Raw genomic sequence first — 26,641 nt, forward strand, 5'->3', positions numbered from 1 at the left:
TTTGTTGCTCTTCAAGTTTTCTGTTTTAAGAGCTCTGCTTGTCCAGAATTCATCAGTTCTACTGAACATTTTCTGACCATGGGAAGAACACGCTGCTGCTATTATTTCAGTGCACCTCATGGCAGAAAAGAGGCAGACTGCATCGTCTTTTTTCATGGTGGATATTACAGCAGAGATCATGAGTGACAACAGAAATACAGAGCCAAGGAGAGAACTGTGCTTCCAGTGGGGAATGCACACATATTGCAAATTCCTGTATGGCAATGTTTCCTTTTCCATCAGAGACCCATAACACGTTTCCCTCTCACACAGAGGACACAGACAGGATTTTCCACGGTGACTGTCAAGACAGCATCCTTATCTAAGGGGAACTTAAGATAAAACTATCTGTGGAAAAAGTCTGTGACCTGTAAGTGTCTCGGACAGCCCTGTCTGAACTTTCTGAAACTTCTAAGCCCTGTGTTGTTAAAAGAAGCCTTTGCATTTTTACCACTGGATTAGCACTCCCCCTTTAGTGCTACAGATATAGGACCAGCAGGAGACTGCTGTGCCCAGCTGAAAATGAAAACGTATTGCTGCTCATTTCAGTCAGAGGATGTCAACATGAGATTTTAGGACAGGTCATAAGGAGAAAAAAAGGCAGAAGAAAAGTAATAGGGACACTGAGGACAGAGAAAAGGAATCATGTAAAAATCTTTCTCAGATCCAGATGCCTTATTTTCTTTCTATCTTAAAAACCATCCGTTCTAGAAAATTCTGTCAGAATTGGTATAAAACACTGATTCATGGACAACAGTCTATGCCATAAGACATTCTGATGATTTCAAGGCTTGTCGCCAATTTTTCTACCATCTCCTTTTTCACCTGCAAATCTCTACCACATTTAGTAGCTCAGTGGTACATTTCGCAGCTGACAAAAGGCTATTTTCCTGCCAAGCAGAGTCTTGAAATCCTACAAATGAAACCCAAAAACTTGTTTTTCCCACCAGCTCTGTATCTGGGAGGTGGCACTAGCTAATTCATCAGGCCTCATGGCACAGGTTTACCATAGAATCACAGGATCATTTGAACTGGAAGGGACCCTTAAAGGCCATCTTGTCCAACTCCCCTGCAATGGAAACTGCAGGGAACACCTACACTAGATCAGGTGCTCAGAGCCCCATCCTGCCTGACCTTGGGTGTCTCCAGGGACGGGACATCCACCACCTCTCTAGGAGACCTGTTCCAGTGCCTCACCAGTGCTTTCTGTTTAAGTTCTCAAACCGCAGTCATAAAAAGCTTCTATTAAGCTGCTCATGTTATGACCAGCAGCAGCTGTCTCCTAGTGCCAAAGGTAAGGGCTATGCAAGCAAACAGCAAAGCACTCACTGAAGAAGCATCTCAAGTCTTCTCAGGGCCATGTCAGGCATTTACATCAGGGCACTTTCTCCTCAGAGACATTAAATTCAAAATTGTGGTTTGCAGTAAAATGTGATTTCGTGCTGCTATGAAATACACCATCACACTGTATCAACTTACTGCTTCAGCCAGCTCTCACAGAAGATAAAAAGTCCCAGCACTTGTGTTGCGTGTGGCTTTGGCTGCCTTGTTTATCTGCCCTAGTTTCTGTGCTGGAGTCCAAGACATTTTTGTGGTCATCCGCAGGCTGTGGTGCTAAGACCTTGGGGGAAAGGTTCCTGCACCTCTAGGGTACCCCAGCATAGTGCAGGGCACAGCGGGACCCCCTGCCTGGTGGTACCCTCACTGTCACTGCCTCACCTCTGCTGCTGGAAGGAGCTGAGCTTCCAGCCCTCTTGTCCTCCTTCATTCTTAAAGAGGAATTTCAAGGAACTGTGTCAGGAACACTCTGGAATTTCCTAGTGATTGCTGATAGCAGATGAAAGCCACTGAAGAACAGCATCAGTGATTACGATGATTAATGTTTCTTTCTATATGAATACTACTGAAGGAGGAGAGCTTGTGTGCCTTGAGAGAGCAACATTCCTCTGTCTCGCTCATCTGCCCCTCTCACAGACCTTTCCTTTTTTTTTTTTTTTTTAAATTTAAAAATGGCTCGTAAGAAAGTAAGTCCTCCTTGCCTCACAGCTTGTGTCGCTATTCTAAGCCTGTCCTCTGAAGGCTGGTCAAAGTTAAACCGACAATTTTTCAGGTCTTTTCCCTCCCCTTTATTCCCCCCCGCTCTAAGGGGACCCCATTTTAATTATTATTTAGGAAAAGACAGCTGCTTCCTGTTTGTATCATTAATTTATTTTGTTTCCTGAAGGGAAGCTTTGGTGAAAAGAATCTGTGGATAGCTGGAACGTCTCACAAAATATCACTGGCTGCACGGGCCAAGGTTAAATACAATAGCTAGGTTTATTTTTAAATGATTATTCTTTTTCTTAGTTCATGCCAAAGCAGAGTCAAAAATTCTAGCACATGTAACTAAGCTTTTACAGTAAATTCTGCCTTACATACATAAGTCCCCAGAAGGGAGACAGGCATTCTTAGTTACAATAAAAGCTCAAACACTAATTTCCCTCCAACTATTATGAAAACCAAGGCCAGAGGGAGATGAGGTGTGGCTCCCTTTCTCTGATTTCTCAAAACCTCACACTCTGGTAAACTTGATACGCTAAAATCAGGCCTGACCATCACAATAGCCTTCCATGATGAGATGACTGCCTTGGTGCATGAGGGGATAGCAGAGGATGTTGTTTATGCCATTTTTAACAAGGTTTTCAGCGCTGTCTGCCGTAACATCCTCATAGATGAACTGATGAAATATAGATGACATAAATGAACAGTGAGGTGGCTCGAAAGCTAGCTGAACTACTGAGCTCAAATGGTTGTGATCAGTAGCATGAAGCCCATCTGGAGACCATTCACTAGTGGTGCACCCCAGGAGTTAATAGTGGGGCCAGCAGTGTTTGACATCTTCATTAATAACTTGGATGACGGGTATGAGGACACCCTCAGCAAGTTTGCTTGTGATACAACACTGGGAGGAAAAGTTAAAAGAGCAGATGGCTGGGGTTCCAACTCAGAGGGACCTTATTGTATGGAGATATGGGTCAAATCCATACATCAAACCTCATAAAGTTCAAAGGGCAATGGAATGGGTAGGAATAACTCCAGAGCACTGCTATGAGCTGGGAGCCAATTGGCTGACTACAGAGTTGCTTTACAGAAAAAGACCTTGGGTTCCTGGTGGGCAATGAGCTGACTGTGAGCCAGCAAAATGTCTTTATGGCAAAGAAGGCCAAGAACATCCTGGGCTATTAGGAAGGATTGAGGGAGGTGACCCTACCCCTATCCTCAGCACTGGAGGTCTAGGTCCAGTTCTGGTTGCCTCAATACATAACATAGATGTGCTAGAACAAGTTCAGCAAAGACTCAGAAAGATGATTAAGGGATTGCAGTATCTGTCATGTGAGGAGAGGATGACAGCTGAGGCTGTTCATCCCGGAGAAGAAAAGGCTTTGGGATGATCTTATCACTATACATAAATACCTTACTGGAGAAGGAAAGATGGAGTCAGGCTTGTCCCAGTGATGTCCAATGACAGCATGGCAGGTGGTAGGCATAACTGGAAAGAAGAGAAATTTCATATAGATACTAAAAAGTCTTTTTCTTTTTTTTTTTGCTGTGAGGGTGGTTGAACACTGACACAGGTTGCACAGAAAGGTGTGGTGTCTCCAGTCTTGGAGATACTCAAAACCCAACAGGACATGATCCTGCATGATTTGATCTGGCTTGAGCGGAGAAATTGGAATATATGATATCATGAGGTGTCTTCCAGCCTCACCTAACCTGAACCCAAGACCGTGACAAGAGATCCAGGAGCAAACAAGGTGCAAAGCTCTTCCAGGTCAGTCTCAGACATAAGTCATATTGCCAATGCCATCAGTGAACTGCATGAGGAGCTGTGAGCTCCACTTCACTCAGAGGTCTTTTGGCGAACTTTTGAGAGCTCTTAAGACAGACTATTCGCAAGCCCTGAGCAACCACCCCACTCAGCTCCCATTCAACATCTCACATTTTGTCTGTCTTGTCCTTCCCATTCATTTCAGCAGAGAGGCACCCACTGGCCCTGGCAGCCTCACTGCTGTCCAGCATTCCTGCTGTGAGGAGTTATTTGGCACTAGCACTACTGACCTTTTCACAAGACCAAAGATTACAGGAGGTTTTATTTATTGCACATGAAGTAACCCCACATCCCCCATCCTGTTTTTCCTGGTTTCCTTTCTTATGTTTGGTTCTCTCCTTCACTAGGAGCTTTCACATGCCAAGTTGCTTTGATGGAAACCACTACTTGAGAAAGAAAAATTGCACATACTCTTTCTTCTACTCCCTCTTCATATAGCTTAAAATTGAATAACGACCATTCTTTTTTCTTTTTTTCCTTTAAAAGAGTATTTAAAACAGCAAAGTCAGCCATGAAGGGACAGGATATGCTAAGATATGCTCAAAAGAATGGGGCAGAAGCTAAATAACAGTGGGCAAGCTTTTAAATGAAGAGAACACTACATGTTAATACTTACACTTTCACTGACTAAAATGACTGAAAGATTTCTACACCCTTCCCTTGGAAAGCAAACTCTTCTTGAACTGAACACTTAGATTAGGAAAGTAAAAACTACTGAAAAGCAATCTATTAAGATAAATATATTAACAAATATAAATATATTTTGCTCTAAGCTGACATTATTGACAGTAAATTGGTGCAGGACTTTTGACAATAACTGATTCCTGAAAATGGACTTGCATTAAAAAAGTTAGGGTGAGAGATGCATTCAGGGTCTGAAAAGGCATGTCCTCCAATGCTGCAGAAATGTAGTACCCCTCAGCTCTGCATGATGAGCAGAATGAATGAGTACTGCAACCGCATGCAGAATTAATAATTCTGTCACATCCCAGGAAATGGTTCTTTCCCCGGGAAAGAAATAATATTACATTGTGCACTAACGAGCAGGCAAGAACTGTCATTTGAAATTGTGATTGAATTTGAGGTTCGCCCCCCGGGGCTAACTGCAACCAGCTGAGATGGTTTTGCAGCTCGCGTCCCGCTGCTTAGCACATGCACCGTGTCTCAGACATTTCCCACCAGTGCACGAGTCCAAGGCTGGGCTCCCACCACACGGCTGAGGCTGCATTAGGCAGAACCCTTCAATTATAAAAGACTTGAACTTCCTTTTTATCCAGGAGATGGGTGGGAGTCTTTTGATGGTACCATTTCCTGCCGGAGGGACAGAATTGGGAAGAAAAATAAAACTTTAACCTCTTCACTCAACTATGGAGAAGATAGTCTCACCATTGGGCAAGGTTTATTCTGCTGGGAAGCTCGGGCTATTCCCATCCCGGGTATAACACAAGGTCAACAGCAGCAGTCTCCAGGAATATTAATCTTTCACCCCTCAGACCGTGCCATGGGTAATTAATCACTTGATTGCATAACTTCTTGTAAGACAGGAAAAATAAGCTGCCTTTGCCAGCTTTTTGGACAAGTTATTTCACATACATTTGAACTTTCTTCCAGTACTTGTTGGGTTTTGATTGCAATGAATGAATCGCATCCAAACCCTTTCCCAGCCGCAGAGGAGCCAGACAGCATGGAGGCGCATTATGTCCCAAGGTGCCATCAGGAAACGGGACGCTCCTGCTGTTCTGGGGGGTTCCCTCCGACCTCCCAGGAGGTGGGAAGGTCCAACTTTGCACAGAGCAACTTGGCCTGGGGGGAATAGCAGAGTACTGCGTTTACCCTGACTCTTACATCTGCATGTAATTGAAAGCAGGATCTGGCCAAGATGCTGTTAACTCTGGAGAGCTGCAACTCACTTAGGAGCAGGGAAATCCTGAAGTTTAATCCTAGAAAGTGAAGTTTCGTGCTACGATCACCTGGGACATAATGCAGTGATGGGCCCAGTTGTGGGAGACCTTCAGGCACTGGAGCTCACGTAAAGCTGTGAGGAACATTGAGCCAAGTACACTGCTGGAGTGGTTGAGCATCAGCTAAATCCACCTCCTTCTCCATGCTGTGGGACTCATTCTTCCCTTATTCGTTAAACAGGGATGAAAAAAGCAGGATTTTTTTTTTTTTTAAATGCTCTAAATTTTCTTTTAAAATGCTTTCTTTAAAATGTCACATGGGGTAATGAAATGGAAAACAAGGTGCCCAGAGGCTACCTCATTTCTCAGCTCATGTGGACACCAGCCAACCGATTCCCAACCCTGTGTTTCTGACCTCAGTAGTGCTCCTTGGTGCTGGTGAGTCCTTTGGCAGCCCTAAGCATCCCACTGGCCTCCTACTCTCAAAAAGCAACTTTCCTAAGGCTTTTTGGATTGCCCCAGCTAAACAGTTGGTGAAGCTTCACATTCCCCTTCACACTCAGATCTCCCAGAGTGAGTTAGCCTGAGACTGATGGTGACAGAGGGGCTAAACCTTCAGCTGTAGTTATGAGTTAGGGCAGTGCCCTCCCAACCCCTGAAGTGGAGGGCTCTTGGTTCTGCATGAAGAAGAAAAGTGGAAAAAAGTGTGGTGGCCACAGGGATCAGAGCTGGTCAGGGCTGATGGATGAAAGCGCTATTCTTTAACAGCTCTTGGAAAAGCAGTCAGGAAGCTCGGTTTGAAAGTGTTCCTGTGAAGATCACTTTATCCTTTGGCTCTACGTAGCCCTTTGGTAAAAACAGAGAATCATTTCCCCATTTTAAGTGTTTTAAGATCCTTGCGGGAAAGATGCTAACAAAGCGGATAGCTTAGCACTGTGTGTTATTAAGTGTTGCTGCCTGCTACAGTGTCATGGGTCACACAGGGAATGGGCACAGGCAAATGCAGCTTTCCAAAGCCACGCTGACTGAGCAGGGACAAGTGAGCAGAGTGGAAATCCTGTGAACATGTAGGCACATTGCACCCGCTGCTGTGTATGGGTTATGTTTGCATCTCCTCTGCTTGCTGTGAAGCAACCTGGTGCTCCCCAGTGCATCAGTGTGAGAGGCTGAACAGAGCCTCTCACACGTCCGCAGTGTCAGAGACCACCAAGAAACATTCTTTTCAGCTGGTGGCTCTCTCTCATGCCTTGTGGAGTGAAAGCATCTATCAAATGCTCTGTGATGAGAGTTCTGACATCTTCTCAGCTGTACATGCTAACGCATGCTCCTCACCATGCAGTGCATGGCTAGAGGCGGCTCACACTCCATCTGGCCATAGTTATAGGGCTATCAAGAACAGGTCATCCAGATGAATTCCCTCCAAATCTGGTATTGCACCAATGTAACGACATGACGCTGCTGAAATACAGGCAAATTAAAAACAAGGCCAGACGCTGCTATTCCCCAGGTACCATTCATATGAATAAACAAGATAAGGTCTGGGAAGAAAAGCTCAGGAAATAGTTCTATTTACAGCTTGATCACACATCTTCCAAAAGCAACTGAGCCAGCTGGACAATTTACCATCTTCAACCACTCTCCTGCTGCCCTTCTAGATTGGTTAGCAATGAACTGAAAATAACTGAGAAAGCAACCACCCAGGCTGTTGAGACAGCAGCACAAAAAAGATAATAACTTCCAACAGACAACCATGAGATGAAGGTAAAGACAGAACAGAGGGGCAGATGTCTTCAGCTGAAGGACAACTAAGTTACAGCAGGCAAGCAGATGATTTAGAGGCAGCAGCAGGAGAACCAGTAGGAACCAGTTCACTCAAATATGTCACAGCTCATGGACCATGAAGTATTCCAGTTTCCATCTGTGGAAACCCATTGCCAGCTCAGCCTTCTGCAAGAAGAGTCTGCTTAAACCGAAATTTAGCTTGTCCTATGACAGGCAATGCAGAGCCAGCTTAGGTTAGAAGTTAGGAGGCTCAGAGCAGCTGCAAAACGTTATTAGAAACAATACTTCTGGTCTGCCTGATCAATACAGGAAAGCTTTACCCATCCTCTTCATAGAATCATAGAATCTTTAAGGCTGGAAAAGACCATTAAGATCACCAAGTCCAACCCCAACCCATCCCCGCCAATATTCCCCACCGAACCACGTCCCTCAGTGTCATATCTCCACATTTCCTGAATGCCTCCAGAGACAGGGACTCCATCACCTCCCTGGGCAGTCTCTTCCAATACTTCACCTTCTTCACTTCTTCCTCTTGCTCTATATCTAATGGCAGGGAAGGAAAAGAGAAGCAGCATAGTCTAATATGTTGGGAGACCTCCTTATTGGGAATAGCTACGGCAGATTTAGGACCATATTCTGCCAGAGATTGGTGCAAATCAACAAAGCTACATTAAAAGGAAAGTCATTTTTAGTGGACTGAATCAGAAGACAGACATTTCAGTTCATACAGTTACACACTTGCGCTTGGAGCATCCAAGTTGAGCAAGCCAACAACTGTGTTCTCTTGAGCAAAATTCAAACTGACATCTGAAGATGCATTTGCTCGTCACTGTTGAGTGAACCCCTGTCCTCATCTTGGCTTTTGTCCGGTGGTGGATAAGTGTGGTTTTCAGCAAGGTGTCCACCATCATCAGAACCCTTTGCTCCTTCTCCAGGAGTCTGAATGTCAAAGCTGAGTTCGGATGAATTGCCTTGCTAAGGTCAGAAACAATTATTTTTTTTCCCTAAATGATTAAAAATCAAGCATTCCGTTTTGATAAAGGTTAAATCACTCTAGATTTTGTACACACTTGTAAGAGTGTGAGAATGTGAGAGTGTGGGCAGGAATTGTTGAGGACAGTATAATTAGGAAAGTTTCAGGTTGCATAATGTCTGGAGTCTGTAAGTTAATATGGGACTGTTGCTGCCTAATGCGTTACAAATTTTCCTGAGCAACTTTGTAAGGCATTGGTGGGGTAAAGGAAGATTTTGTTTTTCCTACTTACAGAGTAGTTTAACCAATGAGAAAACTAAATCAGTGGCTTTGGTGGGACACCCACTGTACATATCAATGTTCAAGAAATAAAAATGTCTCTGGAGCTCCTTTTGTAAATAAGATGAGAGACCTGTGAGTGCACTGTAATGCTTGTTTGTGGCTGAAGATTAAGATATAATACTGAGTTTACTGATTTTTTTCTTTGTTCCCCTCTCCCATTTCAAAGATGGTTACAAAGAAATTCCAAACTCCTTAAGTTATAGACATCTAAATATCCGTCAAATATTTTCACTGCTACCAGTTTAGAAGAAATATTTCAAGATTATTTCCAATCCAGACAACATGAAGTTGGGTATCTCCTACAGAAGAGAGTGTTTTAGTTAGGTCTCCAGATTTTACTTACTTTTTATTCTTACTTGCCTGCTTTGTTAGAGCTTCTAACGCAGTATTTTTCCTATTCCTTCCAGAATTTTTCTTCTCTTGGAGATTTTAACACAGAAATTAGGGATGAATAATCACTAGCAAACTGGTAGTACTAGACTGTGTGGAATGAAAATGGTTTTGCACGTAAGTGGAGAAAGGTTCTGTGATTGGACATTGAAGACTTCAAGAAAGTGAATGTGTCCATGATGCCAACATGCACATCATTTATAAGAACAAGATTAATAGTGCCTTGAGCAAGACCTTCAAGAGTGTGTTGGTATACCAGAAAAGTGGTATTTTGTTGTGATTTTCATTGCTAGTTTCCATTCCTAAGGCAAAACCTACAGTGAGCAATGGAATTCATGAAGGTAGAAGAGGATTTCCAGGAACATGTGCCTTTCCAGGGATACCCATTAATTATCTTAGCTTTTATATATTCTAGGACAGACAGTTGTAAACAACAACAATAATAAAAATCCCTCAAGGAACTTTGCTCAAAATGAGCTAGTTGCTGTGAAGACATCAATCCTCTGGGCTGGATGGGTGAGCTATGAATTTGGCTGCAGAAGTTCAGCAACCTAGAAGAATCAATATTGTTGTTGGGAAGCTCTCAAGTCACTGGCTTGGTTGGAAGCAGTGGATATCCAGTGTTTCTGCTAGGTACCGTTAGCCCTCTCATCTGCCACACCTTAGTCTACTCCCACTTGAACTGGAGGCCTAGTCTGCAAGGTAGATGGGGCATAGCTTTCCAAGAGCATAGAAGGTGTGCAGTACTGAAAACATCCCTGATTGTTTGGCCATGGTATCACCATTTGGGTGTCTCAGGGTCTTTAAATTATTCCACCAGTATTCTGCAAAAGGAAATTTATGTAGCCCACCAATATGACCTTTACAGAACAGCTGCTTCCTGTCTCCACCACCGGCTGCTCACTAATGGGCTCCAAAAGTGGAAAAAAAAAAAATCCAAACCTGTCTCTTGGCCCAGAGCTTTAGGTATTCATATGACAAAGTCGGTCATAAAATTCCTGTGATGCAAATCAAGGGGAGACTAAGATCTAACCTTAAGCATGGCACTGCACTCCTGCCATAACATCCCCAACACTCCAGGGTGCGGTGCATTTAGTTCCATCTCTTTGCATGCCAGGAAAAGTAGAGACATGAAGAGTAAAAATAGGCATTAAACAGAGGACAATTGTTGCCACTGCATGATAGCAACCTCGCCTCTCTGCTCCTGCAGCGATGGTGCACACTGGACACTCAGGCTGTCTTGCAGTCTTTCTTGGATCACTTAATAGATTGGTTGTACTTTTTGTGGAGTGATACATACAGTTTTTCAAGAAGAACGTTTCTGTTTTCAGAAGTGCTTCTGAAACCTGTGCAAACCTTTCTGTCAAACCAGGGTCTTGTGTACAAGCTCATATTGCTGTTCATGCCAACTTGGAGTCAATGCAACATCTGTAACACGAACGGGAACTTGGTGTGCTGGCTTTCAAACCCCAAATCCAACCTGAGAGGTCTGTGTGCCAGCAGTTGACCTTCAGCAGATGACTGTGTGGTTGACCTTCACCATCAGGCAACTTGTCATCCTCTAGCTACCAGATCACAATCAATATGTCTGCAAACACACATGAAAAAAGAAGTTTTCAATTCTTTTCAGGTGCTGCAAGAAGCTGAAAAGCAACCAGTGAAAGAGTAATACTTCACTTGGTCATTAATTTCTTTTTCTTTTTTTTTTACGTGTGTTAAAAAATGCTTTCCTGCCCTAAGAGACTTCATACAAGGGAAAAGTAAAGTTACAACTTTCTAGAAATAGGACATAGTGTTTTATAATTCCTTCCCCTTATTACTATGCAGAGCCACCCCACCCACATTAAACTGCTGTCTGACTCACTCTTGTGTCTCGCTTGGAGAGAAAGGCTTTCCACCGGTGGGGGCACCTGGTCAAGAACACGACATTCCGGGTGGTGTTGCATCTTTACACTTCAAACCACTTTAAGTACCTTTATATCTATGACTACAGGGACCTTTGCATAGACATAAGCATTACCAATGTAAGAGACATGTTGTCATATCCTTGCTGTAAGTAAAGAGATCAGGTCTTCTGGAAAATTAGTTTTCTTGGGCCAAGCTGACTCAATGGCTTGGACAATAAGACATCTCTTCTGTATCAGTTCATTTGCTATGTTGTGCTCCTCTGGCAATGTTACCCTCTGCTATTCTGGGAACACACATTTGACCTTTGTTACAGGGGTTTATTGTCAACATGTGTCCACTGGGAGCCTCAGCAACTTCTTCTATTGTCTATTGTCTTATAAACAGTCTTATAAAAGCACTACAGGAAAGCCAATAATGCACCAAAGTGGAAATTGCTGGTAACTCAAAAGCTTAACTTTCAACTTCTGCATCTTTCAGTGGTAGAAGAGGTGAGGCACAGGGGAGGGATGCAGCCTCCTTTCCTCTGCATCCCTAAGCCTCAACATACAGCTGTGTTGGGATGCAGTATGGCCCTGATGCTGCAGGCTTGCTAGATGCATTGTGAGAAGGAGTCTGCTGATTCCACACTGCGTGAGCTGGGAACACTAGTCTTCAGTGGCTTCAAGGGGAAAATAACAAAAAGAAGAGAGAAAAGCTGATGGGAAAGAAACTTTGCTGGCTGACTCTAAAATGAAATGTGTTTTCTTCTTTACCAAGACTCCCAGTTTGTGGCTGGGCTATTGTGGTAAGCACATAAAAGATGCTTTTTTATTGTTAACAACACTGAAGTGTCTCATCTTAAGACATGAATGAAACAAATCCATAGGAGCATCTCCACCCAAGGGAAGGCTGGTAGCATACTTAGGAAATGTCCCTTGTGAGACCAGCTTAGTAATCCTCAGTTTCATTTCCAAAATTCAGTGTGCAGAGTCTGAATCCTCTCTGACTTTTGAGACGGTCCCACCACTTCCAATTTGTCACTCTGTCAGGCAAACAAAGTACATTTAGGGAAGAGTCAGATCTCCTCCCCATGGAATGTTGAGCAGCTCCCAGTACCCAAGCAACAGGCAGGAATGGTTCAGCACTGACAATTAATGGCTTTTCCTGGTCCACCAGGCTGGGTGGAGCAGCAGGAATGGAGAAAATGGGATAAGCAAAGACCTGTATCAGACCTATATCAGTGCTACTGCCAGAGACATTCTATCCTCTTTGGTGTCAGGGCAGGGAAAGAGGATATTGTATTCCTCAACAGTCATCAGTAGGTTCCAGAGCTAAGTTGGCTCCAACTGGTAGGGTATGGTGTGCTGCCAACTGGTAATGTTTAGTCAGGATGAAGTGAAGCTGTCAGTATGACTGGGACTAAACAAGCTTGAAAGGAGCAGGATAAAAAAAAAATACAAGAAGAGAATAAATGAAGAACACAAAAGAGATACTGTGGGCTCTTCTGTGGACTTGTCTGCCCTCACCAAAACTTTTTCCATGCTTTGAGCACCATCAATGCCAACACCATCCAGTGCTGCAGTAGGTATCTGCTTGATTGGTGTGTAAAGCAGTATTTTCACATTGTGCAGCTTGATTCAGTGAACAAAGTGACACAGAAAGAGCATCAGGGCATATGCTAAGATGGATACAGCAGATCGATAAGGAAGACTATAGCATAAAACCATTTGCAGGCATCTGAGTTCTCAGAGATGGCACTAGTGATTGACAGTCCATCCCAATACATAAGCAACCTCTGAAGTACCACTTATCCCTCAAACATACAGTTGTTTCTGCATTCAAAACACCTCCAATAAATTAACATGATTAACACTCACACATTTTCTAAAGTACCTCTTCTAGCCATCATTAATAGCTGAATTTTGGTATTACAAATGACCTGTTCTTTACTCTTCTAAATATGATGTTGCTTCTCAAAAGTGGGATCAAATTTCTTGAAGTGGGCAATTGCAGATGTACCCTGAGCAGTGAGGAGAACCATTACTAAATCTGAAAAGTTGTAGTGTTGCCAAACAAACAAACAACAACAACAATAAAACAACAACACCCCCCCCAAAACAAACAAACAAACAAACAAACAAACAAAAAACAGTAAAGAAAGGATAAACTCTAGATAAATCTGTATCATCAAACCCCAATGTACCTTTAAGGACAGAAGAGTTCATTTTCTCCCTAAGCCTATATGGCAAGGAACACACCTTGCTGGTGCACCTTCCTCTGGAAAAAAAAAATGTCTTATTAGCATCCAGCCTGAGAGGAAATGTATTTCTGTTGTGGTATAGGTGAAGAGAAGGGGCACAGACATTTGGAGGGGAGATACTGCCTGGTTTCAGGGCTACTCCCATCCTCATGACCAACCTTTCACACTCCATTAAGTGAGTACTCAGCTTTGGCTGAGTACATTACTGCATTATTCAGCCTATAGTCTCTCTGCTCTAATTTCACTTCTCCTTCAAACTGTATTGCTATTAAAACGTGGAAGTAAAGCAGCTGTTTGGACCCTAAAGTTTGAAAACCTCAAGAGTCACAAATCTTCCATTTATGCCTTTCTTATGTGGTCCAGACACATTTTTCAGGCTTGTAGCATCGTCTGAGCCCTGTTTTCCTTTATTTTGCCTCTGAAATTGGCACTGAAGACTGTTTGCACTATGTAATCGAAAGGTATATTTGTTGCTGCAGCAATACATCTCTCATGGAAAATGGTCTCTTTCATTTCTTCCCCCTGTAATTCTCGGAGCGGCTTGGCACTGTCAGGGACAGGTGCTTTAGAAATGCTGATATACAGCAATTTCATGTTATTGCGCGAAGCTGAAACTTGTTTGCATACTAATATAACAGAGGACTACTACTGTGCTTCAACTAAACCTTGGATTTATTAGCATCGTGCAGGCTGGGAATTTGAATGGCTGGCAAACCTGCATACTTGAGCATCTGTAGAAAGACATTATGAATTAAAAACCCTTATTCCATTAAGAAATGATTTCAGAAATCTGGAGCACAAGTGGAGAGTGCTGGTTGGCTACTGGTGACGTCAGACACATGTCAATAATATTACTTAATGGGTTTTCCTTGTCTTTATTCATAAGTTCCATTTCTTTGCCCCAAAGGGTAATTATTACACTTTTTGGGTGGTTTTGCTCTTTTGGCCTTTGGCCTCATGCCTCAGAAAGCCACCCAGGGTATCCAATCTCATAGAAAGGCTTTGTGGCCAGTTGTGTTTTCTGGAGTAAGGACTTTTTTCCTAACTTAACTAAGCCACGTAAATGTTTCACAATCTCTTTGGTTTCCATCGGTCCTACAACGTCATTGCCCACCCGAAGGGACAGCTACGCCCCGCGTCTCTGGCAGTGCTGAGAGGATGCTCATTTTTCTTGGAGGAAAACAACACATAAGAGATCATCTTTTAGGTGAAAGGACGTTTTGGAGAAGCTGTTTTACTTAACATTGCATATTTACACCGTTCTCGGATCTTCAACCATATTGTTACTGGCACTGAAATTTACCTGTTTTAATACTTTGCAGCATACGTTTGTTGTAGTTGCTGTTTTTCCTGAAGCTGAATGACAAGACTCTTTACACATGCAATTTCAGTTTGCTTCAGATTTGAAGCTGATTTTTATGCCATATTATAACCATATTTATTTAGGTTCCCACATTCTGTCAAAGTCTGTTTACACAAAGAACATTTGTTTTCACTACTGCTTGCGAGGAATGAATATAATAAGTGCCAAGGGATTTTGAGAAGTTGAGAGAATTAGTATTTGGAAACAATACATTCAGCTATTTCTTAGGGGGAGATTCGTGGAGCACAGACACATTCTCCACTAAATCTATCAGGATGAAGTAGTTCTCATGGAGACAAAGCATATCCAGCCTCTTCTCAAGTTTCAAGCATTTTATAAAATCAAGAGAGTTGCTGGAAAAAACAAGAGCATTTCTTTCTCAGAGAAAATGGATAAAGTAGGTTAAGATAATTTTCCTTGTTGAAATGAAAATCCAAAGTCTGGCACTGAAAACCAGCGTCTGCCTGCTGCTGAGCAGCATCCTTTCCACTTGCACCACATCGCCATGATGTGTGCTGAAGGAAGAGTTACAAGCAAATTACTTGTCAGAGGTGGTTTGCTGTAGCTTTAATGCATTCCCATAAATTTCAGCACACATTGGAAGTGGTAATTCTGATTTTAAGACTATCATAAAGCACATTTTAGCTCACTGAATGCTGCTTGCGGCTCTGAATATGTAGGGATTTGCCTCAACAGTTCAGTCTTGAAGGCTGATGTTATGAACTATCAGAGGTAATTCCAAAGCTTTGGTTTTTCAAATGAGGAAAAGTTTTGTTTTGTTTTTAAAGAAGGATCCACCTATGCCTTGTTTTGTGGTATTATTTAGAAAACAAACAGATCAACTCCGTGAAAGGAAATACTCCTCTCATTTGCTATTGGGATGCAGTTTGAGTGATGGCCCCCCAAAATCAGATTAGCATAGCTACTTGCAAGTGCTGACACATCACCAAAATCCATGCAATTTGGTTTTAGGTATTCTAATACCCTTTACATTTCAAATATTCCTAGGAGATTATCTATGCTCTTTAGAATAATGAAGTATGTAACTGGTTGTTCCCTTCTTAGCAGTGTCCTAACAAGCTAGAAACACGGGGATATTTCCACACAAGCACAATTAAAATAAAAATACAAACCCTTTTCACCAAGCCATTGATGGCAGATTTCTTCCTATGTAAATGTACAGCTGAATTGGTACATTTAAGCTGTGAGTGAATACTGGAAGACAATCATATTCTCTGATCTGCATGAATGTCTCCTAACACTACTGCAGTATACTGTAATAGATACACAGTATACTGTAATACATTTGCATGCTTTCTCATCTTGGTTGTTTAAAATGTTAAAAGTACCTAAGCATCAACCACACAAAAATATTTCTAGAGGTTTGTTGTTAGAAGCTAAGCTAGAATATATTTATAATCCATTTTGTTTCTCTGCCACCCATCACAAGCTGATTTTTTTGTTCCTGCAGAAACTACCCCAACATATGAGAGATGTGGACCTGTTGGAGCATGTCCAGAGGATGGCCACAAAAACAACCCAAGAGATGGAACACCTCCTCTATGAGGACAGGCTGAGAGAGCTGGGGCTGTTCAGCCTGGAGAAGAGAAGGCTGCAGGGTGACCTGAAAGCGGCCTTTCGGTATCTGAAGGGGAGATCAGGAAGAATGACTCTTTAGCAGGGTCTGTGGTGATAGAACAAGGGGAAATGGTTTCAAGCTCCAAGAGGGTAGATTTAGGTTAGATACAAGAAAAAAATCTAGAATTGTAGAATCATAGAATGGTTTGCTTTGGAAAGGACCCTTAAGGTCATCTAGATCCAAATCCTCTGCTATTGGCAGGGCCACCTCCCAGGAGAGGTGAAAGATGAACAACTCTCAAAATATTTGCTACAAAACTAAGCTTGGATGCAACCACTTCTGATCATGAAGACACTGTGTTTTTTAAAGATGTTCAGAGACCAAACAAATCTGGCAATGCATTGTCTTCTGCAGGCTTCATAGAATCATAGGAATCATTAATGTTGGAAAAGACCTCTAAGATCACCAGGTCCAACCATCAATCCATCCCCACCATGTCACGTCCCTCAGTGCCACGCCTCTTCAGTTTGTTAACCCCTCCAGAAACAGTGACTCCACAGTCTGTTCCAGTGCCCCACCACTCCTTCTGAGAATAAATCTTTCCTAACCCCCAACCTGAACCTCCACTGGCACAACTTAAGGCCATCATCACTCACAATTACTCAGGAGGAAAGGCCAACCCCCACCTTGCCACAGCCTCCTGTCAGGTCATTATAGAGAGCAATAAGGTCTCCCCTGAGCCTCCTCTTCTCCAGACTAAACAACGCCAGTTCCCCCAGCTACCTCCTCATAAGACTTGTGCTTCAGACCCCTCAACAGCTTCGATGAATATTCATGATATTCAGCCATTGTTTCCACTGCTGCAGGACAGTTCCTCTCTGTGTTCCAGCCCAAGACTTGGCCTCTTTCCTAACCCAGTCGCTTGGGCAATAAATTAGTGACAGTGCATACTTAACCTCATTTTTTAATGTATAAAGAACATATATATTTGAAGGGTTTCCTTTATAGGGTAAAAAGCTGGTTATGACAAGCCTGCTTGCTTTGTGCTACTGCTAGGTTTGCTTAGCCATTGTGCAAATTTAGAAAGGATGAACAAGGAGGGAGCTGTGACCAGTGGGTACTGCATGGCTTGTTGTGGCTCTTGCTCCAGGGGGTGCATTTCAGGAAATTTCACTGGGAAAATACCATCACAGGACTCCCACCATCCCTGCCCTCCAAGATAGCCACAGTCCCCTCCCAGCTGCTAGCTGTTTATCCTACCAAGGGTGCAGAAACAAACTGAATAGCCTGGCTGGAGGAAAGCAAAGCATCAAGCTAAAATAAGAAAAGCTAGTCACAGAGAGGAGAGAGGCAGACTCCTCTAAGCAATAATTCTCAGCATGGCCTAGAATAAGCTAAATTGAGGCGGTCGGGAGGCGTCCCCAGAGGTCTGTGCTGCCTCACTCTGCCGGCATGGAGATACAGAAGCAGCAGCCAAGAGCTTTTATCACTGGGCAAACCTAGCTTTCTCTTCCTTACATATTGCCAGAGGCTGCGCTCTCCTGCTAGAAAAAGGGAAAGAAATTCAGGAAATCCCTTGATGGTGCATGCTCCAACCATCTGTAAAGCTACAGTTCCAGCTTCCCAAAATGGGGCAGCGATGCTCCAAGGTTTCTTTCTGAAGGGAAGGATGGGCAAAGGAAGTGCAACAACTTCAGTTTTTGGGTAGGATTCTTTTAGTTTTTAAAAGGACAGTAAGTGCAGGAGCAGGTGAGAAGCAGCCTGAGCAGAAAGAAGGGGAGAGCGGGCCTCTTGTGACACTGCTGTTCCTCGAAACTGGCGGCAGCCACACCTCTTCCCGCACACAGTCGGAGGCTTCCCTAGCTTCCTGTTATTAGAAAACCCTGGGATGCTGCAGCAAGAGGCAGTCTTGTTAGCTAGGAGTTGACAGAGAAGGAAATAGAGAGGATCAGATGCAATGCAAAGTGCTTCTTTTTGGAAATCCGAGACTACTTACTGGCTCCAGTTCCTCACAAACAGCGTATGGAGCATCCCATACTGAGTCTGTCATGTTGAATACATCACATGGAATCAGTTTGGAACTGGGGAATTTGAAAATTTCTTCCTTTTTCCCTTTTCTCTCTTGTTGGATATGGACAGGACCCAAACAGTGAGGAATGGATGGGAATGGACAGTGGCCCGGTGCTACCAGGCTGAGGTTGCTGCCATGTTCAAGCTGAGACCATTCATCTCATCTCACTTGTGAGCTTGTGTGGATGAATACCCAGGGAGGCTGGGAGTGGGAAAGAAGGGAGAAAAATATCTTGCTGCACAAAACCATCAGATATTTGCAAGAACAACAGGATGAATTTACCATCTTTCCAGTTTTCGGGCAGAAAGACACATTGAACAGCCCAGAGCTGGGAAGCCCCGTGGAGGCAGAATTACACAAAACAACCACAGATTGCTAGAGGGGAAAATTATTATTACTGTTGCCACTATTAATATCATTACTATCATTACTACTATTATTGCTGTTATTGTTATTATCATCATAATCATCATCGTCGTTATTATTGTTAATGAATAACATTGATGATGATGAAGAGACTACCCCTTCATCGGGTCAGTGGAACCCCGAAGCTTTTTGTCGCATACACAAACAATAGCAGTGATGTTATGAGCCCAGCAGCTGCTGCAGGGAGGGGAGACCCCAGCCCCATTCCCCCCGAGATGGGGCTGGGGGAGACGGCTGGGCCCCCTGGCTTCCCCACCTCTCTCACTCATTGAGCGGCTGCTGAGCCCGCTCCTCCCTGTGGCCGCGCATTATCATCATTTATTCATTCCGTGACCTTGAAATCCCTCTCCCTCACCAGAAAAACAACGAATCCCCATCAGAAGGGTGGGCTTGACAAAAGAGAGGGGGAAGGAAAGAAAAAAATAAAATAAAAATCGTGCAACCTCCCATGTTGCTTGTATTAGGTCAGATGGGAGAACTTATTTAATTAGTGACTTTTATAGGGCTTTATTTTTCGATGCCCAGTGGAGTAGTTAAGATTGGTAATAAGAAAGAAGTCTGGTCTCGTGCCAGTCCCCCTAAGACAATGGTGCAGGGAGGAAAGAGCAGAGCAATATATTCGAATGTTTTCAATGCCTTGGGTTTTCTTTTTTTTTTTTTTAATCTTTATTTTTCAGTGCCGTATTCTAAAACCATTTGAAGGGTGTGCATGGAGGCGAGGGGAAGGAAATTGTTCAGGGCGGCCCAAGGGGAGGATAACAATGAATAATGGAACGGCGAACCCGGGGAACTGCTGCTCTACTGCTGCTCTCCGCCATTTCTCCATAGCTGGGGAGGTTTCCCTGAAGGAGAACTGCTCCAGCACAGAATAGGGTGTCTGGGGGATGGCCGAGCATGAGGTTTTTGGGGTAGATGGTGGTGGTTCCATCAGGTGTAAGGTCACGGTGAAGGGGGGTTTGCATTTCCCAGCTCACACAGGCATTGTGGTGCTGGGGACCTTGCCTGATGGCCATAGACTGTGCAGCATGCATCCCGAGCGGCTCAGGGCTGCTCTCCCAGGATGACATGCCATGCACATAGAGCATAAAGCAAACCAGATGCTGTGTTAGACATTGCACAGCTGCAGGGTTCTGCTCTCCTTGGGCCCATGAGCTGTGCTATCCGCTCACTGCCCATTGATAGGGGAACGCTGGCGCCAATGGTCTGGATGCCAAGCCTTTGAAGGACATTCACAGGCCACCAGCTAAGACAGTAGCCTCACCAGTGGCCAAAAAGCCCCATGCAGCCCAATTGCTCAGTAGCCAAACTTTGCTACTTGGGAGGGGAGTCAGACTGTTTTCTGACAGCAAGAAGAATAATGTAACGTCGTTCAATAAATTCCTAGCAAAACTGAAAAAAAAAAAAAAGAAAGAAATAAAAAAACTGCCGTCCTGTTGAGCTTTGTCCTTTCCAAAATGAAAAATATGGTTGTTTTGTTCCGCTGGAGGAAAAGTGGAATCAGCTTTAAAATCGACAGCAGATTTGGCCGGGTGCCACAGCCCTTTTGGCTTCAGCTTCCTTCCAATAGCCATCTCCCAGCCAATTTGGAGCGTACAGGACACAGTTACACACCTGATGATACCCTGAGTAATGGCCTTGGCTCGCAGCTATCTGGTCCATGCAGCAGGGAAGTGGGAGGGTGGCCATATATCAGAAGCTTTCATCTGAGCACTGGTGGCTCCCCTGGCATGGGAGCCAGCACTGCATATGCAATAGGGATATAAGTGTGTCTGAAGGACACATGGTGTTTTGAGGGTCAGCAGGGAACTGGAGGATGAAGGTCGGGGCTCTGCCTTGTCCTGCTCATGTGCAGGCTCAGGAATCACTGCAGTGGCTCTACCAGTATCTCACAATTCCACAGGAAGGCAAAAAAGAGGAAATTCAGATGAGATATTAGGAAGAAATTCTTTACTCAGAGAGTGGTGAGGCACTGGCACAGCTGCCCAGAGAGCTGTGGATGCCCCATCCCTGGAGGTGCTCAAGGACAGGTTGGATGGGGCTCTGGTCAGACTGAGCTGGTAGAAGACAGCCCTGCCCACAGCAGGGGGTTGGAACCAGGTGATCTTAAAAATCTCTACCAACCTAAACCATTCTATGATTCCATGAAAACAGACATCCTGATATCTAAAGGAGAGGTGAACTCATACTGCAAGGATGGTGTTTGGAGATCACGCAGGAGCTCATCCTCCTAGACCTGCCTGAATGAGCACTCACTTGGGTAGGTGCTCGCTCCACCCCAAGCTCCTGGGCTGATCTCTGCAATATTGGCCCAGCAATCCACTACCACAGATCTCTCTCCTTATTATATTAGAGATCAACAGGGCAAAGATTTGCTTGGCAGAGACATGGGAAAGTCAAGCGCACTGCCCTGCTGCAGCAGTTGAGAGGCCGGGGGGGCTCCTGCACAAGAGCAGAAACCGTAGGAGCATGCCCTGCTATCTATACAGTTATTTGTATCAGAGCGCTGACAAGAAGAAGCTTTCAGCACCACAGCTTGGGCAACAATATTTCTTTCCTCACTCCTCCTGCCTTGACATCAGCAGGAGACTCAGACCTCCGCAAGGGCATCGTGAGATAGAAAAGACAATTAGAACAAGTCACAAATGGGAAAGGACATGTCAGAAAAGCCATTATCAACCCTTCCCTTCATTCCCTCCACATTTTTCAGGGGGAAAAAAGTTCCCTCTGCAAAAAGAGATTTGGAAAATTTCCACCTATTCTACTGGCTGCATCCATGAGGGTATTTCTGCCTCTGGCAATCGCTTCTCCTCGAGCCTTGCAGTGCCGCTGAGACATACGGCTCCAACGTATGGCTCTGGTATCTTTCTTGAGCAAGGGCTGGTGTGAGCAATACAGCAGGAGGTGCTACAAATAGGCAGAAAGTTTTGCAGAAACATGGAGTGGGAAGACTGTGCTATTGCAGCTGAAACCTGTGCACACTACATCTAATGCAAACAGTGCTCTGCTTCCAAAAACGCACAAAGCCAGCAGCTAAAATAACTACTTTTTGAACTTCTTAACTCCTCCCATCTCTCTGAGCCTTGCTGTCCTCCTTTCCCCAGCCACCTGCCTTTGTCATTGTCAATAACCGGCAGCAATTAAAAGGAGACACTTCATTGCCTGAGGTATTTTGGGCCAGGCTGGGGTTCGCGGAACGCGCTGGCAGATGACAACAGCCATGCTGAAGTCCCCATGTTGCTCGTGCCAGCATTATGAGGCCTGCTGAGAGCAATGTGCCTGCGTGCGGCAGCTGGAGGCTGGGGACACCCGGCTGGATGCCGGCCAGGCTGCAGGGTTACCACCTGGCAGCAGCTCCTGATCCATGCACAGAGGGGAGAAAACAACAGGGGAACCATGGCTGGAAACCAAACCCATGGGTGAACAGCTTTGGTTGTACTGGCTGGAAAGAGAGAGAGGATTTCTCCATCAGTGGACATGGTGCACAGGTCTCTGTGCATGGTCACTGGCACAGGCTGCACAGGGAGGTGGTGTGCACTCTGTCTCTGGAGACATTCAAAGTCAGGCTGGACAGGGCTCTGAGCATCTGATCTAGTTTAGGTGTCCCTGTTCGTTGCAGGGGAGTTGGAACAGATGGCCTCTAAGGGTCCCTTCCAACTCAAACGATTCTATGATTCTATGGTTCATGGGATGTGCAGAAGATGCATCTTCTTGGGTGTTGGGTGCTGAAACTCTATGACTTCCCAGACCGATAGGAGGATGGGTTACCAGGGGGTGGGATAGAGTTGCACAGCCCCTAGAAGTGCCTGCCACCCACCCAACCCATCAGAGCTTCTTGGTGAGGTACCTTTAAGGCTCTGGGCCTCGCCTGCTTTAGTCACGTTTTAAAAATAGTATAGGAGGCTTCTACTTCACTTAGGTATTTTGGAAAATTTTACTCAGCCTTTCTGCAGCTCCTGTCAATCCTTCTCAGTATGGTGCTGAGACGCAGACATGGCATGTACACAAATAGCACACCTCCTTGGCCCTCACTCATGTCCAGAGACACTGCGATGGGCTCCCTGGGTGCCCCATGGGGAGGAAGAAACTGCCCTTCCTCCTTGCACCCCAGCAAGAAAGTTTCAGGGGTAAAGGATACCTCTGTCTTCACTGAGAGCAATGCCCCAGTGTCCTCTTGGTGCCAGCCAGGACACCAAGAACCCCACAGCACCAAGTGAATGGTTATCTCCTCCAGGACATGCCTGAAACTCCAGGGTGGAGTTGTCCACCAGGACATCAACATAAACATCCCCTGCAATTCTATGTGTGGTTTCAACCCAAGCACGTCCAAGAGTTTCGGCTCTCAGTCCCTGCCACAGCCATGAACACTGCCAGCAGACCAGGATGTATAGTGTCACCTCCTCCATCTCCTGCAGGGATGTGGCACAAGTGTGGTTTCCTGCATCACAAGGTCTGAGTGGAGGAGAACCAAAGTCAAAGCATTTTGAAGCTGGGGGATGTGGCTGGGATACAGCAGCCTGATAAAGAGTCAAGATACTTATGGATCTTACCCCCTGCCAAAATGACTTCTATTACCTTTGGTAGGATGACAGCCATGTAGACATTCCCAAACCTTCTCCTCTTTCATTTATGATTTACCTACAAAGTGCTTCAACATGATCAGGAGAGGCAACAAGCCCCATTCTGCATCCATGAGGAAATTTACCTTGCTGTAACCTTCTGCACACACTGACTAAATGTCAGACTTAATGCTGCCAAATATAAGATGGCAGATAAGGAAGAAAAGTACAATTCTGAGACTCGTGTAATAAATCCTGTCCTGAGTCTTCAGCTCCCCTTTGACAGCTCTGTCAATGATAGGAATTTAAGAAACCTTCAATTATCTCTGGTAGCTGATGCATGTCAGAGAGCAGAAACTAGTAGCAAACAAGCAAAGTGGACTTTTCACCTCATCACTTGTTGTTTGATGAACAGTGAGTGGCCAAACCTGTGTCTGAAGCCACCTCTCAGGTCTGAAGTATGGTACCAAAGGAGCTCTCCCTCTAACAGGAATCCCACAAGGCCAGCCTCCTGTTATGCTGATGCTCTGCAAACACAGAGGAAGTCACAGTCCTGGCACATGGGCTACACCACCCAAAAGGAAAGAATGAAAGAGAGCAGGAAGGGAGGCCAAACTGTAGAAATAATGGGATGTGGGTGCTTCACTGGTGCGTTGGAAACTACGATCTCCCCTGATGCTGGGGGAAGACCCAACGCAGCTCAGCAGTTAGACATGAGGTGGGCACACTGGGACAACTGATGGTGCGTGTGTCACCTACTAGCAAGCAGGAAGCTTTGGTAGGACATGCAGGCATAGCGCATGACCCAAGAACCCACATAGTACCTCTGAATGTTGTAAAGACAGGATGGGCAGGTTAAAAGTCCCAAGAGCCTCCAAAACCTGCCTGCAGACAGGTTGTTGCCAGCCTGGCTGCCTTGTCAACAGGTTGATCTTCACTAATTGCTTTCCTAAGTCTCCCTTCTCCGTCATTGCTGTAGCATCTGCCCCAGCACTGCAAACTGCAGGGAACTGGCAGGGCAGAAGAATGTTTCCTATTTGAACTTTGTCAGATCAGAAAGCTCTGCAAAGTTCAGCTCAGACAGTCCTATCCAGATTGTAGGGACTGTTTGTTCCCACTTTTGGCAGGGTCGTGAATGATGCATGAATAACAGCATCCCTTAATTAGTGTAATATGCTGTACCAGGTTAAAAAGCACTCTCTGGTTTTGTTTTTCCTTGGTGTATATGTGTATTCCTCTTTAAAGGAGAAGGGAATGAAGAGAAAACATAGCAGTTGTGTTTTTGTTGGTCGGGACACCGATAAGCCCTGTTCTGATTGAGCTGGTTGTGAATCACTGGAGAGCCGTACCCACACCAAACAGCGCAGCAGCCAACCTGATGTCTGCTTGGCAGCTGTGCTGAGGAAAAGCTCCTTAATTACTGCTTTTACTGCCTGAACCATAGTGGCATAAAGAAAGAAAAAATCATCCTTTGTTTCCTCTGGATTTCTGAGGCTGGATGCGTAGGTGTTCGTATATGTGTGTGCACCTGCGCGTGCACACATGCCCCAGCACATGCATGCTTTGCTTTGGCCGTTGGGGGAAAGCAGGAAGCTTCACCACCAGCTTCATTTTCCTTTGTCTGTCTGACTCCCTCTCTTTCCCCTCCGGCTGTTTTTGTCCAGGGCACTCACAACGTGCACATCACACTCGGCAGCAGGAACGCCGTTTCCATTGCTGTGACCGCAGGGACATCGCCTGCCTTCCCGCCCTTCATCCCACGGGGTTTCCCCTCGCTCTGCTTCTGTGTCCCAGGAGCTGCGGTGTGCCCTCAGCCACCCCCAGGCACTGGGGAGGGATCTTCCCTTCCCCTTCCTTGGGGAGCTGGAGGTGCCCACTCCTTACCCAATGCCACCAGCACCAGAGCATCCCCCAGCACCATGATGAGCGCTGCCGCCTGCCCTGCAATCCACAGATTAGCCCTTCTCCTCTGACTCATGCCTCTTCCACCAAAGGATCCATCAAACCTCCTTCCTTTTTCTCCTTTCCCCAGTGGAGCCAGCGGAAAAGGTGCTGCTGATGCGGTTGAGCCTTGGGTTGGCATCACTGCTGATGGGGCATATCCCAAAGCTCCCCTGCTCACGTCTGTGGCACCGGAGGCTGAGGAGCAGAGTGGCACCGGGTCCCGGACCGGTGAGGAAAGAGAAAGCTCTCTCCCACTGGGTAACCCGTCAGCAACTGCTATTTCAGTAAACATATCATTTTGTGCTCAGTAAACACACATTCCAGAGGAATGCTCTCATTGTTTTTTTGCTCTGTAATGCATTAATGAAGAAATAAAGTTTAGGTTGTGTAATGGTGACAGCTTGAAGTCATTTTGCCTAGTGTTATTTCTCTGCGAAGGCTCAGCTCTCCCTGGAACGGGAGGAAGAAAAGAAGACCAGATTTCGCCTCGAACTCACCAACATGTGCAAAAAAAATCAAAACACGACAGCAATTAACTTCCCTCCACATGCCCCAATAAAACTACCTCTCTCGCCCGCTCTGAGCTTTGTCACGTATGGGGCTGTTTATGGAGGAGACAATACAAAGTGGGTTTATACAAGGCTCTTGTTTTAATTTTTGTTTTATGTCCACTGGAACCCTCAAGTAGTGAATTCATTTCCTGATATAGTAAACATTTCTGATGGCCAGGATTCTTTCTCTTTTCCCAAATGAACACAAACCCCTGCTCTAACTCACCAGCAGCGCAGTCTATACAAACAGACGTATCAGCTACATTTTCAAAGAATGCATCTTAAGCACACAGCTATGAAAATAAACAAACAGCAACGCTTTCACCAGAGCCTTTCCAACCCTGCTGCAAGGAGGAAGCAGGGACACTTCTCGCCCTGAAATTTGCTCAGCTCCTCAATGGCATGTGGAAAAACTATCAGCTTTTCACCATATTCCAGGAAACAATCCCATTCTTGCAGTTGCACACCGATGGCTGCCTGCTCCCTGCTAACTGATCTACACATCCCCTCTGATTTGTGACCCTATTTGCACTATGCAAATGTCTTCTGACAGCTCTCTTTTCCTGTCATTAAAACAAACAATGGCCCCTGTAACCAAGAAGGAAATCAGTAACAGGCGAAAGCTGCTCTATTTCTTTTCTTTTTTTTCTCCTTTCTTTCTTTCTTTTCTTTTTTTTTTTTCCTTCTGTTTCTGGGACTAACTATTAGT

Source organism: Gallus gallus, chromosome 5 (assembly GCF_016699485.2).
Source record: "Gallus gallus isolate bGalGal1 chromosome 5, bGalGal1.mat.broiler.GRCg7b, whole genome shotgun sequence".
Taxonomy (NCBI): Eukaryota; Metazoa; Chordata; class Aves; order Galliformes; family Phasianidae; genus Gallus; species Gallus gallus.